We start from the raw sequence: 17,332 nt of genomic DNA, 5'->3' as shown, positions 1-17,332 counted from the left end.
AGATTTATAAACATACTATTTGTAGCCCTGAATTACACATTTCAACCATATTAGCCATCTGAGACCTCTGACTAGGCATTTGGGAGAATAACCTACATAGATTACTGTTGCTTGTTACATGACTTAGTTGTATTGCCTGTTCTGGTTTTCGTTTAAGTTTTCTCATTGTAATAGCTGTGAGGAGATGGAAAGCAAATCACAAAGGTTATAGCGCTGATTTAGTAATTGCCTTCTCTCTCTTTCATTTAATAACAATCTTCAGATTTTTAAGCAGGCATATGACTAAAAGGTATCTGAGTTATGTAAAATACTGTTGAATTATACCCTAATCAACAGGACTGGAAAATACCTCAAACTTGATAAAACAAAATCTGTGGTCTGACTTCTATCATTCAGTAGCTTAAGAAGCAGCAATGATGACATTTTCCTTGGAAGCATGACTAATAGGACTTCGTATTGGTGAATGACACCGATGTACAGGCTTAATAGAAAACATGGGAATGAGCTCCTAAAGTCAGTGGGTTTTTTTTTCTTTAGTGCTCTGCTCATGGACCAAAATGCCATAAATCTTAAGCCTCAGAACACAGAGGAGAAGGTTAGTGCTTAAACACCCATCAACTGTATCATTTCAAGCTTGGAAGCTTGTTGTGCACACACTGAATTGTGCCTGGTTTTGCTAATGCTCGTATGAGAACATCCCTGACAGCTTGTGGTGCTTGTGCTGAGACTTTCATCAGTAACATTGAGCTGGGTCGTTGGTCAGGTAAATGGAATTTGGGGCTGTTTGTGCTCTGGTTTTTGCTTGCTACTATTACAAGCCAGCTGGCACAACTATCATTAAGTCCACATCTGCTTCCCCTCTTCTGCCACCAGCTAGAAAATGCACAACCTGCTATAATCCTAGATGCAGGATCTAAGCAGGATGTCCTTTCAGACTTAGGAGGAGGAGCACACTTCTCCTGGCTGCAAGTTTGATGGCACTTTTTCTGTGCTCCTCTGGGCTACTTTGTCCTGATCTGTTTTCAAAGTTTCACCTGGCCACTGGGACACACAGCACCAGAAAAGTCACATGAAATCAGCTATGCAGCAAATTGTGATCTTTGGTGGACAGTCACCCAGGACTCTTACAAGTGTCTTTCAAAGCATTTGCATATTCTTCACTTCCTTCTTTCCAATTAAAAATAAGGGACTGAAAGAGATAAGCTTGATTGGAAAAATCTTTTCTTTTTTTGGAAAGGCAAACCATGCTCCATCCTTCCTCTCTGCACTTTTTCGCCTTCCTGTTTCCTGCTGCTTGATGGAATCTGTTCCTTTGAGGAAACGTGTTTCATTGCCTGCAGCCCCAAGAACACCGGCTTTTGACTAAGTTGTCACTGGGGCAGGGGGCAGTGGAATGGCAAATTTATGTTTCTAAACCAAACAAGGTTCACATAATCTGTGAGGGATTTAAGGAATGCAGCTTCATTAAGTGGTTAGTAAACTCTATGACTTTTAAATGAAACACAGAAAGCAGTGGTATGCAATTGTGCGAGGGAGATTTGAAGTGGGAGATTAACATAATCGTATGTGGTTTTCTAGTTTGTCACTCTGACAGAAAGCAGGGCTTTGCTCTGTGTATTCGTAACGCTGGGTTTTCCCAGAGTAAATCTTGAACTTGTAAATCTGATGGGGGTATAGTGTCTGAGAGTTTGCTGGGGTTTTTTTAATTTCAATAGGATCAGGGCTCTTGCTTCCAACATCCAGAAGTAAGCGTCAGGATGACTTGTTACTAGAGACGAGTTCATAGTGGCTGCTAACATATTCTCCCAGTGTTCTTCCTTTACTTGTCAGCGACTTTAAATAGAGAACCTTTGACACCTCCAACACCATCTTTGCCTGCAAAGCAAGTGCGGGAGGGAGGCAGGGTGACAGCTGAGCCCTCTGCCATCCTGCCCGGCGTTCTGCACACTTCTCTTCCAGGATGGCTGGATGAATATAGAACGCAAGTGTCAAGGATGACACCTACTTTATAATCTCTGCAAAGCCAGCCTTTTCAGGGAAGAATTTGTTGACAGTTCAGAGATTTAAAGTCAATTTCAGTTTAAGCTCATATAGAAAAAGGATTTTTTCCTCCACCTGATGTGATAATTGAAGACTAACTAGGCAGTGCACTAGTCCATAACAAAGTATTGTAAATAAATACTGTCTTGAGACATGAAGTATTTGTTAGGTGGAAAGCTCAATTAATGACATTTGTTTCATTATCTGTTGGAAAGATTCTTTGGAGGAGGTTTAATTCACTACTGATAGCACCTGTATATTGGTATACATCATGGATGCTGTAGATTATGTTTTTAAAGCAGAGTCATCTTTGAAAATCATGTTTAAAAACGGGAATAGGAATGTTGTCTTAGAGGCAAATGAATGCAACTTAATATATTTTATAGCTGAGAAGACATAGGCTGTTAAGTCATAGTTTCTTGAGGTGCTTAAGCTGGCAGCTGCAGGATAGCTGATCCTTTTCTAAAAGGCAAAGCTCCAACTTACTACTGTGTTTCACTTCCCGGGAGCAATGATCTCTATTTGCAGTGTGTTGGCAGGCTGATGCTTCCTGTTAAGATGTCCATATGCCCTACTATTGTGCAGAGAAATAGTCCTTAAAGACAGAATTATACAAGACTTCAGTGAAAATGGCAAAGTGGGGATAAAACAGTGTGTGATTGCTGGAATAGAATATACCGGCATGGAAATAGGCAGCCAGTTCCCATATTTCCCTAAATAGTAGTGGGTATAAGGCATGCCCTCATGTTTCCCTGAATGCATATAGTAGGTATAAGGCATTCAGAGGGCTTATTTAGGCTTTTAAGTTGTTATTTCAGGGAAAAATAGGAGGAACAAGAGTTTTGTAGAAACAATAAGAGAGAAGGAAATATTAGGAACACAGTGCCCGTGAGGTATGCCAGTAGTATTTCCCCTACTTTGAATCTGTTGATGACTTCTTACAGAGGGAAAAAAAGATAGAATTAGGAGGAACTGAAGAGATACTGAAAATAGTGCACTTTTACAGTGATTTGGGCAGGAAGGGTTCCCTGCTTGGTTCAGCTCCTGCTCACAGCAGTCCAGCTTCAACATTTCATCAGCTGAGTGTCATGCCCAGTTGAGTTTCAAATATCTCCAAGGATGGAGGGTCAGCAGCCTCTCTCAGCAGCCTGTTCCAGTGCTTAGCCACTCTCCTGGTGAAAAATATTTGTCCCTGGTAAGAGAAGATAGGAATAAGATACACTGAATAATTGCTGGTACAAAAAATATAAATCAATCCACTTGTACTTATCCTTCTCATAAAGCAAGAACATGTGTATATACAATAAGGTTGTCATCCAAAAAGTTTAAATTTTAAAGGACTTTTGTGATAGGTGATTACCCATAGGGACTTGCTGCCCTTACAGGACCCCAAGGGTATAGGAAGCAATGCAGCTATGCATGTATTTGTGACTGTGAGCAGGTCATGGCACGCTCAGTGTTAAGGAAGAAGTTATCTATAAAGATGTTATTTTTATTGTGCTTCCAAGCATCTCACTCCGAGTTGTCTTGGACTGGCAACTATTAGGATACTAAGCTCGATTGGCTGATATGGTACTAATAGTGTCTGATATCATCCACTGAGCTAGAAAAGGTAATTATTTTCTGTGGAACTGAGAAACAGTTGACAGAAATCTTCCTTTCCACTCTTTCATGCTACGCCAGAAAATGTCACCTGTTTTTTAATTAGATACATACATGCAATTTGTGTTCTATTAATGCTGATACTTTTCATTTTCATCCCAAAGTATAGATATTTAGTAAAACCTCAGGCATTTGTGGTTCAGCCAATCATAAATGAAGGAGGTTAATCTTACTTTTGGAAGGGGAGAAAGGGTTAATTTTAATTCCTTTCATGTTTGGTAGATTCCTTAGAGTTTAATGTAAGAGCATAAGAATTTGGGTGCACAGAGTTGAATGATACCTGGGAGGTCCCTGTAGCCCAATACTTCGCCTCTGACATGATCAGTAGTTGCTCCCAAAGATGAGATACAAGAACTAGGTGACCATGAGGCAATTCTTCCCAGGTCTGTCTTCCAGGCTGTCAGTGATCTGCAGCTCAGGGATTTCTTGAGACAGTACCTTTGTGCTTGATGTATGTATATTCTGTTCTGGGCAATTTGTCCCGTTAATGATGATTTGGGGTATATTTACCTAATTCCAAAATACTAACAAAATCTGTACTATGTCATATGCAAAGATGTCTTTTAGAGATTGTGTAGAATGACTTTTTTATCAAGGAGCTGTTTTTACATTTCAAGTGCACAGGCCTGATTGCAGAGCACCACAGTAGATCTGACTCATTTTGTGGCACTCAAGTAAGCATATTTGCAAAGTAGCAGTAGACCTTTTTGACGTGCTATAACATTTCAGTAGTTAATGTAGTGTTCCACAGCATATTTAATTTTACTGCTTCTGTGCAAACTTACAATAAGCAAAAGTGCAAGAAAACGCTGTAGATGTTTGTGAAATAGACCCTGCTGGAATGAATTCACTTCAAGAGCTAGTTTTACAGTGTATGTTTGGTCTAGCTGATGATGTAATTAACAGTAAATTTTTAAATGTTTCCTTCTGCAGAAGATAAATTCATAGTTTCTACACACGTTAACACTTTTTTCAGGACTTTTTTGTTATCAATCTCATAGTTCCTAGTCCAAAGAGGAAAAATACCATAGTATGGTTTCATGAAACTACTTGGTGAACTTAATTAATTTTGAGAAATATGGTAACATGCTACTGTTTTAAAGGATTTGTATTATATGTTGAAAGCATCTTGGTATTGGTAGAGAAATTTTCAATTATAAATAAATAGTTCAGTCAATATATTAATTTCATAGACCTAGCTTTGTCAATGGAATCAGCATAGTTAGTCCTTATGTTTTTTGTACTTGCAATACAAAAAAATCGTGGAGTTTGGCAAATTGCTTAAAGAAAAACTGTTTTCTCATTTTAAAAATAAGATAATACCTGGTCCATGCTAGTGTCTCCAGGGGTTCTGATGTCCTGTGGTGTTTCCCGTATTGTAAAAATACAAAATATTTGTATGCTAAAAATGTATGCTGCAGCTTCTAGATACTGGTGGTTAGTTTGAAGGTGGGTGGATGGTGGATGGATGACTGAAAATGTATGTAATTTTCTTTGTTATGATAAGCTGTCATAAGTAGTACTTGCTAAGAAAGTGTCTAATCAGTAACAAAGTTTATGGATTAGCTCTACAAGATCTGAAAAAAGAAAATTTAATAACAAAAAATGCATCTAGAATCTTATCTTTATCACCAATTTTGAGTACCACAATAATGAAAGTAGTATATTTTTATAACGATTGCAAGTGCCTCTAGCGTATTCAACACCAGGTGTGCCAGCAGTGTTTAAAATGCAAGCTGAACTCCTAGTACACATTTCAACAGCAGCATACCACACATAAATCTCAAATATTTCTCAATGTTGTTATAGATGCTATCTTTGTCTTTAACCCATAGTGCTAAAATCCTGAAATTCAGAGTACAACATGCTGGCACAAGCAGGAGTTTCAGCTGCAGTGTTAAAATTAAAGTATTTCTTTTCTCTGATGTTGCTGAGCAGGTAGGGGTGCCAACATTATAATCTGTAACTGTTAGGAGTCCTGATATTATCTGTGGAGCTCCAAATACTTTGCTGTTTCTGTTTGCCTTTTATAACCCCAAAGGAAGTATTTATTTAAGGTAAATGAAATGTGAAGACTCAGTGCCATTTTCATTGTTATATTTCCTTAAGATTTATTTTGGCTATATATTCAGAATAAATAGTGAGATGGCAGTGATAATTGCTGTATACTGTGTGCAGCACTGGGCATGAGCAGAGGTGATCTCATTTGGAGAAGAGCATCTCAGGAATCGGATATCTTTGATATCAAGATTAGGTTTATTTTAAACATCATCTGTTTGAGTTTCTAAATAAATATAGACCTAGTCACTTGTTTCTTATAGTGCCTGAGCAGGTACAAATCAGAAAAAAATGTCGGTGTGTATGGGGCTGGTCCAGGTCTGAAATGTTCTCTGCTAGGTGACTGGAACCAAAAAACCTAAAAAAACCAACTCACCACCCCACATCTCTTGCCTATAGCCAGTCCCAAGCAAGTCCTGCTTTGTGCATCTTTGCAATCTGAAAAAAATCTCTACTCTCAGCTTCACCCTAAAATAATCACTGGTGTATAAATCACAGTTGATATAGTTATTTCAACTGCAGTTACCATGAAGACAGCTCAGACTCTGAGTGCTGGTAGCTACAGGATGCCAGGCATCTCCAGGGCTCCAGGTAGCTCTGGGCAAGCCCTGACACCAGCTGCTGCAGGGACTTGCTGCCAGACTGCATTCCCAGCAATGATCCACCTGAGTCTTATTGCATCTACTCCAGAGATGGTTTGTTCCAGTGGTGATGCTGCAGTGCAAACTCTTGCTCTTCATTTTCCACCCAGAAGATACTGGGTGTAAACTGCATGTGTAAACTAAATTTTCATGCCACAGGGCAAAATATCAGCTGGTAGAACAGGCACAGTTATGTGAAGCCAGCAGCAGCATGTTAACACTTACTAACCAGAGCCTTGGTTCAGGCTAAGTCCTGTGCCTTAACCCTATCTTTGTAGCAAACTTTCAAATTAATGTGCTTGTTATTTTTTCTCTCTACTTTTTATTACAATGTAGATTCACAGCGTCAGAGAATGGTTTGAGTTGGAACTTAGAGATCATCTAGTTACAAATCCCATGTCATGGGCAGAGACACCTTCCACTAGACTAGGTGCTCACAGCCCCATCCAACCTGGCCTTGAACACTTCAAGGGCATTAAATTAATTGTACTCTAAAGGACCTTGTAAAAGTGTCCTATTAGTATTATTTATTTGGGTTTAGAATTAAGCTTTATTTTTTAATCCATAAGGAGACTTGGGTGGCACTGTGGAACCCAGAACAAAGTAGGAGACCCTAAACTGTAGCCTGCAGCCATCAGCACTGAGGTGCTGTGGCTCAGCGAGGGGACTTGTTTTTTGGCATTGTAGGCATCCTCTGAGAAGAGAATGACAGATGCACACTTGTCTGGCTCAAGGGATATTTTGGTTAGATTTGTCCTACAGATCTTACACTCTTGACTGTTGTCTCCTGCTGAATATTGTCTGGAGCTTTCCTACCTCCTATAATTGTAAATATGTGAATGAGGCTAAAAATATAGATACACCACCTACTGTTTAATTTACCCTACATAGGTTATTTTCTAGGAGATGTGTATCAACAAAGATTTTTAGTAATTGACAGAAAAAGTGCTGACTGACTTATTAACATTTTTAAGTAATGAGACCTGTAGGGAAATTTTAATCTTTGGAAGCTTCCAGATAAACTGCAACTAGTTTGATTAATGTTTTACATGTCTATGTTAACTTTTGCTGATTTTTTACAGAATATCTGCTAGACTGCAAGACTTCAGTTGTTGGAATAGTGTTACTGCAATTTCCTGGTCTAACTAGCTTGTGTGTTACATTTCTGTCCTCGTTTCTCTGTTGTTGCATGTGCTTAGCAAGCATTTTTAGTGACTTTTATGTTGTAACTCATGTTTACATAAGGCAGGCCATACCTTATACGTATCAAGTGAACATTTTGGTTGTAAAATGGAGTTATGATGACTCTTCATATTACTGAGGGATTTTTTTTCCTTTTCTGCCCGGAAAATATTGTAGCAAATTTTCCTTGTAACTTTTTCTTTTTATTTTCTTTTACTTTGGCCATCTCTTGACGGCCAGTAAAATGGGTGGATTTTTATGTTTCATTAGCATTTCTTATAAGGTCTGCCTTTAGAACAGTACCCATTTTCTAAATTATACTTCCGTAGGGCTGGAAAAAATCATGGTAACCAGATGCAGTATTTGTCTCTGGCCTGGCAAAGTGTTAGATTTAACAAAAGAAGCTAATAAAAATGTTCAAATTGACCCTTCTCATAATTTGGACTTCTTGGAGCTCAATCAATCACTCATTATTATCAGAGTTATTCACGCAGAGGCAGAAGTGATAGGATTTCTCATAATCAGCCCTTCAGCCAGACATAATTTGCAATTTTGAAGCATTGTATTTGGTAACAATAATGCATTAAAATGAACAGAGCAGGAATTAGAAGTATGGTTGAGAAGAGAATGTGTTGAAGAGTAGCCATGGTTAAACGCTCTCTCTAAGCATTCTTAGTGGACACTGGTAATTAGAGGCAGACTATGTAATATTGTTAGCACCTAAATTGGTCCACAATTTTTAAAGTCCTCTGTGGAGTGTGACAAATGCAACAGCAGAAGTATGCTCACCTTGCTGCATAGTTACAGGGCAGCAGTTGTCAGGGGGGAGTGCTGGGGTATAAGGTGGTGTCACCTGTTTGGCACAGTGTGAGTGAGAGGCGGTGGGCTGGACATGGCACCCAGTGCACTGGGCTGTAGCCTTTTACTTTGACTCAGAGGAATTGCTTATGTTATAGAGGAAGGACTGCATTGTACTTTAGATTGTCAGACACCTGTTAATAGTGGCTGCTGCTGCTGCTGCTTAGAATTTGGGAATTTTTTGTTATCCCTATGTATGGTATTATGTATTGCGAAGTAGAGGGTTGTATGTCGGCTTTTGTGGATGCAGTCTGTGAAAGACAAGTTAACATACTGCAGGCCTTCACTCAAACTTTTTCAGGAGCTTGCTCTTTACTTTGCAAGTGAGGCCTTTTTTTTTTTTTTTTTCCAGTTTGTATTTACAGTTTTTCAATTACAGTTTAACATCTTACTGTGCAATACTGCATTTTAGAACAGTGCATTGCAGTAACGATGGGCACATTCTGTCAGAGAGGTGGGACAGGAGCATTTAAATCACAGCAATGTAAGGATATGTTGCCCATTAAGATTAGATAGATAGATAGATAGATAGATTGATATAAAGAGTGGATTAGCTTGGCAGTATCACAGGTATGAGCTACTTTCTTCAATGACAAGTAGCACATGCTTAGTGTACCAAATTTAAGCTTTGGACAAGTCAATAACTACTCTCTTTTTTGAATACATGCACAGCATTAAAGGGTTTTGGTCACAAACTTTAAAATGCTTAGAATAGTATGAATTGTCCATTAAAATGTCATGTACTGCTTCTGTGGTTGCTCCCATCATTGCTGATTGTTAACAAAGTTGTGCCTAAGCAGAAGATTTACTTTTTTATTCATGATTCCTTTAGGGATGCCACAATCCATAGTTTAACAGGTTTTGGCTGACCACCATGAAAATGAGTTATTTATGGTGACTTTTAATGTGTTGTGGTATTGCTTATTGAGTAGATTTGGACATAAAACAGAAGACTCTCCTGTCTGTTTGCTGTCTTGCTGCTGTTTTTCCAATATTATCATTGTAAAATTATCCATACTTCCTTTGACCTTCTCAACCTGCTTTTAAACCACAGTAGTTTGAATTAGTTGTTAGGTTTGGGTTTTTTTATTTTATTTTTTTTGTTGGTTTTGTTGGGGTTTTTTGTGTGATTTATTTATCTATTTATTAGAACTGTCCATGGCTCCAACTAGCTTTAGGCGATCATGAGTAGCAATGCAAGAAGATTATCTTTGGTTTAGAAATTTGCAAACAGATGGTCTTTCGGTAAAAGAAATCTGTTTTTAAAAGTTCCACCATTTTATGCTGGAAGTAAATATTACAAATGCTTAAGTTGTGAAAAGAGAGCGACTTGGTGTGAATAATATTCTGCCTGTTGTGTCATGCCTTTCAGGAAATGTTATCAAAACTGTTTATGAAAATAATTGAATGAAACCTCCTGACATGTCTCTTGGTTTGGCATCATACCCATTTTCTATGAAGTTGGGATACTGACTCATGAAGACAGGCAGATTAAGCTTCACTGGCTGGAAACAGTTACCGATTGCATATGTTGTTTCCACTTCTTTCCAGGAAGTTGTTGTGGGAATCACCGGTGATGTTGTACATGAAGTGTTGTGACGTATGTGCCATCCTGGCTGTTGTTTTTGATAGACTTATTTTGGTGAGATGAACTAGAATCCCCACTTGAATGGTACTGAAAAATGGTTTTTAATGTTTGGAAGGTGAGGCAGAGGCTGTTGGGAGAAAATGTGTGAATATAACATAGACCATCACATGCTTTACAGTACTCAGGCCCAAGGTGGCCACTAAAGAGGGCTGCTAATTTGCACTGATAGCCACTTCTGTTCTCATGGTTTGAATTTCTGTGTTTGTGGCTGAGCTTTAAGGCAGTTTATTGCTCTGAAGAGGTACAAGTGTACCTTTTCAGGCTATTCTTCATTTTCATGAGTTGTATATGACCTTTTGTAGTGCACTTTTCTTGGTTTGTGACAGCAGAGTTCCCCAGCAGCCCTCCTGGGAAGGGGTCTTCTGCTGAATGTTGCATGAGAAAGATTGCTGCTTTATCAGTTTTAGTATAGGCAAAGAAACCTATGGAAAATGAAGTTATAAATGTCTATTTTAGTTATGCCCACAAACTCCTACATCAAGGTGCCTCTACATCAGTGCTTCTGTGTCATCTCAGGACAGTGCTGCTGCTGAGTCACTCAGCAGTTATTCCACTCCCTCCTAACAAGTAAAATAGGATCTTCTGGTTTGATTACATGTGATAACTGGCTATTTCAAGAAATCCATTGCAAATATGTAAATATTTGCACTTACAAGCATATTTTTAAAAATAGCACTTGCACAATTTTGCTTGTAAAGGAAGGCTTGTAAACCCTCAAGTCATCACTATATGAGGTGATTTGTATTTGTGTGCTGTGTTAAGTCCTTGTTTATGCTTGTTAAATTTTTTTTTAGCAACAGAATGGTTTTGTATGTCACAATAATATTTTGCAATATGAATCTCATGATTTTGCTGATACAGCAGGGTAAAAGAGATTGCAGAAATCATTGCAAAATCCTTTGAGTAGGGTTAGGTTATGTGCGTCTGTGTGCGCCTGTGAATAGTTTGCTACTGTGGGGAAAAGAGCATGCCTTGAAGACAGAAAGCACTGACAGAATATCTCAAGACACTTACCATTTGTTAATTTTTAATGATGGCCTTTTTTGTATTAAGGAACATAATACTACTGAACTTCTATCTCAATCAATTTTTGTGTATTTTTTTCATTAATCAACTAATGCATGTTTCTTCTATAGCTCTTTATTCTAATGAAATATGTGGATGATTTGGCAGACGACAATGATCTCATCAGTAACGCATCAGGGTACAATCCATTTAGCAGATTATGCGTATATTATTTTTGTTATATCAAGGATGCTGATGTATATTCCTTTAAAATGAATCTATTTTTGAGATACCTTGTAAATTGAAATTTCTCTTGCTACCACTCATACATCCAATTTTCTTCACTTGTTCTGTCTGTATTTATGTCTATTTTTGCAAAATCATTTATGTGTTCTTTATGTCTACATGTGTATTTTATATACATTTCACATTTTTTATGTATATGACATCATGTTGTAGCTTGAGCTTGTTCTTCAAATGTTCTGTCTTCTCTTTTTAGTTGCTCTAATGCATTGGCCCAAAGCCACTGAAGGCAATTCCTAGTCAGTGCCTCTCTGTTCTGTGTGATAGGCTTTGGATTAGGTCACCTCCTAGTTGGTGACAGCTATTCAAGTAAGTAAGCCTGAAAGTGAGCCAGCTGGGGACTGACAGAGAGGTTTGGGTATTCATTTTAGTTTGATTAGATTATCCAGAGTTCATAGGATTTCCTATTTGAGGGTCAAGCTTACGGCATATAGGTCTGTGTTCTTGTCTTTTATTAATAATAATGTGACAAACTAGTATCACAGGTCTGAGGATGGTCCTTTCCTCTGATGCGACTTGGCTGTTTTATTCTGGAGATCATACTTTTAAAAAACAGTCCTCTTACAATTTTTAATTTCTTCACTTAATTGCGATTGCTATTGTTGGCTGAATTTAAGGATTAAGTCTGTGGATCTGTGAATATAACTTTGAGCATTTACACTTATCTTGAAACTTTCTCTAGCCCTTAATGTAAAAGGAGATTTAAGAAGCTATAAATTAAGTAGAACCCTGGAGTATCTTGGCAATTAGAGTGAACAAGATTTCAGCTGCTCTCTTTTATCAATTTCCCACAGTCTTGGACAGACAGGGTATTTTTAATTTACAACCTGTATTTCAATTAGTCATAGAAGTTTTTTTCTTATAGCCTTTGCTTGTGCAGTTACGAAATAAAATTAAACTACTTTTTAGCTATACTTTTAATAACAGGGTTTAAATAAGAGAGTGACTGAATAAACTAGCTGTTATGTGAGGTAAACGTTGTTACTATTGTAAAGAGATTATTCTGTAACCATACAGTTTGAGTCCTCAAAGAAGTATTAAGCTATGTCAATGAGAGGATATGTTTATGAACAGAGTGGTAATTTTTTTATTACTTGGAGTTTGGAGGAAAATGTGCACTTTTTTTTTTCCTTTATTTTCCACCCTCATTAATAATATTCTGTGCTCTGCTTCTCAGAATTGAGATTGAAGAAAGTGGTGGCCTTAGGTCAGTGTTGTGCTGCTGTGGCTGCAAGTGCTCCACAGTAGCTGGTGCAGCTCAAGCTTTAGCAACAGAATTGTTTTCATCATTTATATGACAACTTTGTGAGGCAGTAGTGTATGTAATTTGGTTGCACATCATGTAGTAGCTTGTGTCTGTGCATTGGTATCTTGTGCACTGATTTAGGTAGGGCTTTTATAGCTCACAGTCAAATTGTTGGCACTGAACTTAGCAAGTGACAGGAGCTTAGAATTAGATTCTCAGGACTGTCAGAACATCAGTGCCGCAGATGCTCCTTTTCTGCATGGTTTTGGTTTTTAATTCCAACAGTAGTTTTTACCTTTGTTTTTAAGCACTGTCCTCCTTTTCACTAATGCAAGGAGCATTGCTGTGCACAGATGCTGAGTGGTGGAATTTTCATGTCTGTATCAGAAGACAAGTTGTCATTTCATTTGCATTTGTAAGAATTGCAACAAGTATCCCAGCAGCCAGCCTCACAGCGATGAGAACGAGACCATCTCAGGTTCAGTCAAGTGCCTGACAATCACCAGGTGCTTCAGGCACTCGCTAACCAGCTGCATGCAGCAGAGAACAGTTCCTGCGTCTGGGGAGGGAGCAGCAAGGGCTGGGATCACAGCACTTGGCTGTATCCTCGAGGCCTTGCAAAAGTCTAGAATTTCTGTGATATAGGACAAATGGATGGTGATTGCTGTTTTACAAGGGAGATATCGTTAACGATTGCACTTTGGGAGTAACAGCCTTAGGTTGTTATCAGTAAGTGAACAGTCGCTTCAGTGGGGGAACTTATCATGTGGGTGTGCCAGGCCGTTCAATGTATGGATTAGGGAAGAAATAATACTGGAAGCAGTAAGGTTCCAAAATTGCCATGGGTCATGTACGGGACATACATCCTAATTCCATCTTTCCTTCCTTTTGAATACCTGAGCAGTAAAGAGGTAAGATTCACAATGACGCAAAGCCTGGCGGATTGTGGAGAAGGTGTCACACACACTAATGTTCATGGGGCAAGTCAGGGGCTATGCCAGTTGCACTTGTAAGAAGGTGAAACTTCTTCATAGATAAGCCAGTTCTTTTTGTTGGGCTGGTGCATTCAATTTGGGGTGTTTTAAATACTGGGAGTGATTCTGGGAACCTGACCCATACTTGGCTTCTTTTGACTCAAACAACTAAACAAGGGCCACCAGACGGCAGCAAAAAGGGCTTTACCACCAGCTGTGAAGACAGTACATGGTAGCTGTGGGATGTGCATTTGGTGTTTTGAAGGGCTATTGCATAGGCTTCTTGAATTTCAGTGGTCTGAATAGCCTCATTTCTACGTGTCCTGTTTTGCTTAATATTCATGAATCAGTGCAGGAAACATCTACCTGAGGAAATTAAGACCAGTAGCTTGTCACCAGTGTAGTCACACCACAGTACAGTTGATGGAGTGTTAACAGCTAGCTTTAATGGTGTGCCTTAGCATTGCTGGATGTTGCTTTTCTGTATTTAAACTTAGCTTGAATATGACTGTTAAATAATTTATAAATGTCTGTTATAAATTTGGTGGAGAGGATGCTGATTTGGGCTATGGGTTTCATTATGACTATAAATCACACTTCATGGAGCAAACACTTTTAGTAGAAGTAAATAGCAAACACACTTAATTGCTCGCAAGAGTAATCTTGCCAAAGACTTCGAATGATGTTTGGAGTGGGGAGTGTTGACTGCTCCTACGGAAAAAAAAGAGGTGGGGAGCACATACAAATGTATCTCCATCACAGTTCTTTTCAACACCTTTCTCAAGAGCTTTATGGCTCTCTCAGCATCTTCTTGAGATGCTTTCTCAGCATCTTAGTGATGCTTCAAGATTGTTAATCCACAATTAACAATTGTGCTAAAAACGCAAAGCCACAGTCAGGGAGGGGGGAGGATGGTATTTGTTATTCTGGGTTCTAGTGTAGGGACACTGCACTTAACGTTGCTGAACTTGTTACAGGCAGTGGTGATTATGGCAGATATATCACTTCTGCGGGTGACAAAATCCAGAGAAGGCAACTTTGCAAGACCAGCGTGGTTCATACTCTGCTAGGCTGGGATGACCACAGAGCTTGTCAGAGACGGGCACTGGAAAGTCTCCGGTCAGAGTGGGAACAATATGGCCACCCTTTGAAATGCCTGGGAAAGACCAGAGATGTCTTCCAGAGACTTTATCAGAACGGTCCCAGAGGGCAGAAGATTCTTTCCCAGAAAGAAAACCCTGAAAGAGAAGAAGGGTTGTTGCCACACCTTGCTCATGAGTCAAAGCAAACTGAACCCTCTGAGTTCTGCTCTGAGTTGCTGCATGTGTGATATCTACCTCTGCCTCTGTGGGAACGCAGCATGAGTGCAGTGTGCTCTGGACTTGGGTGGTTGGATCTGGAAACTCAAACCATTGAATTTTGCTAGTTTTGGATTACCTGTTAACATTAGAAATGCTCTTCCCACAGTCATGCATCCTGACCATACATTTACTAGATTGCTTACAAGGATTATTAGAAATTTCCTGTGTACTTTATTTTTCTAATAAGGTATTGATTTCAGTATATATCTGTTCATACTTGCAATGAATTGATTTATGGTGGCAGAAATTCTGTTTTGCTGCCAAAACCTAATGGCCACTAGCTAATACAATTTCCCCCCCTTTTTTTTTTGAAACCACTAGTTCTTTTTCAAAAATAAACTGGGTAGTCCTGAATGTGATTCAGTTGCTTTGCCTAACATTTTGAATGAGTTGAGGAAGGACAGGAGACAGAAGCCAATGTGGGCATCTCAGAGATGCTGTGCTACAGTCACACATATGTTGCTTGTCTCCTTACAACTCTGTGTGTTCTGTTAGTCAGACCTGTGCTGCCACCTCAGGCACTCTCTGTCTGTCAGGGTGAAATGGCTCAGTTCCACTGTTTTTCTGCCAAAACTCCTCTCTTGGATAGAGGTTTTAGGGCTATTTTAAATTAACCATTCTCTTTTGTCTGGTGTGCAACATCCAGAACTTGATTTAAATCTCTTGTGTCATATATGTAAATGTTTTGTATAATGGTTTTGACTACTCTCTAATAAACAAGTGGATGTTTTAAAAGATACATGTTGGTGTTTTGAATGATTGAATTTAAATATGTCAGTTTTACGTATAAGAGATTATAAAATCAGAGACTTTACCTCTATGTCCTATTTGTATTTCTTAACCATATCATGTCCTCTGCCTATCCCTTTTCAGGTGGTTATTAATGAGCAGTTTTAGTTTTCAGGTGCCTGAATTACTTTGGAAATGAGAAATCTGGGAACTGTGGAGAACAGGCACACACTTTAAAGTTTATGTACATGCTCCTAGACTTTATTTTTGTGTTGTTGTGTTTTTAAAGAGCTACCTTAAGAGCCATAAACATGATTACCCAGTATAAATATTATCTCTCAACTGAGTGGCCAGAAGTTAATCGTTCTGCAGGATTACTGTGTGATGTGTCTTCAACCCACACAATGACTTTGTACTAGAATCAAAAGGAACAAATGGGAAAATATTATACTATAAATGCCTGCTGGATTCTAAACATTTTAAAGAGGTTACATTAACAGGTCAGAAGAAAGTTTTAAGAACTCTGTGGTTTATTTCACTGTTTGTGAGCATTTGAGATGTCTTATCTGCACTATTGCTGGACATGTTTCATTGCATGTCTCAGTGCTTTTATTTCACTTTTGATGTGAACTTGAGTATGAAGTGCCACAGTGTCAGTCAGCTCTCAGACAAGCATTTGGTTTAAGAAATGTAAAATTCTTGCTGCTTTTGCTGTGATAAATGATGCCACATTTAATTGGTATATATAATAAAATACTGTTTAATAGATACGTGTTAGCCCTTCTACCTTAAATAGAAATTTTTCGTCTAAGATTCGGATCTATTAAAAGTTATATTTAAGTGTTTGGTTCCCTCTATGCAAAAGTCATTTCTTTCAGAATAGGTCAGAAGTGTCTTAAGAAATATGCGTAATTTTGTCCTAATAATAACTGAGTATCTCAAATGCCAAATTCTTCTCTGTTGAAAGTTTAAAGAAAACAGTGGAATGTGCAAATATGGAAGAAATCGAAAATACTTGAAATGTAGCCGGTAGAGGGGAGAGGAGACGTGAAGGGGTCAAACCCTGGGTTGGCAGCACCCCGAACTGTCTGGGACAGCCCAGCCAGCTCCCCTCACCCTCCCAGCTCTGCAACACCCTTGGGGGAAAAGAGCAGTAAAGTTTAAAAAAATCTTGGTGCTGAAAAAAATAAATTTACATTCTTGAATGGTGTCCACTGTGTGGTGAAACTGCCCTTGCCGGGCAGGTGCGGAGGGCAGGACTGAGCTCTGGGCAGTTGTCAGATGTACAGCTCCGTGTCTCTCGAGGTCTGTGTGTGGAAGCCTTTGCTTAATGTGAACCTGAGTTGCATTCTTTGGCAGAGATAGTGTTCTAAAACATTGTTTGACTGTGTATTTAAGAATAGCAATACCAAAATCCTGGCATGAAAGAAGAATGTGGTCCAATTATTATTTTTTCTGATTGTTCTGTTCTTTAATGAGGAATTATGTAAACTTTTAAGGGGAGTGAAATAAAAATAAAATTCAAAAAACCTTAAAAAAACCCAGAAGCAGTCTGAAAATATTAAAAATTGAGATTCTGAGGTCTTTGCACTTTCTTTTCCTGGTTTCCAAACAGTCCTTCTTGG

The 17,332-nt window shown here is 38.7% G+C and overlaps 1 protein-coding gene across 1 annotated transcript in view; it reads left to right on the top strand.

Moving 5' to 3' along the window:
- Positions 1 to 17,332, top strand: part of PARD3 (par-3 family cell polarity regulator) — a 432,956-nt gene that overhangs the window by 298,098 nt on the left and 117,526 nt on the right.

This window comes from Corapipo altera, unplaced genomic scaffold, assembly GCF_003945725.1.
Source record: "Corapipo altera isolate COAL_440 unplaced genomic scaffold, ASM394572v1 47, whole genome shotgun sequence".
Taxonomy (NCBI): Eukaryota; Metazoa; Chordata; class Aves; order Passeriformes; family Pipridae; genus Corapipo; species Corapipo altera.
The sequence above is the reverse complement of the archived record's forward strand: the minus strand, read 5'-3'. Positions and strand labels throughout refer to the sequence as shown.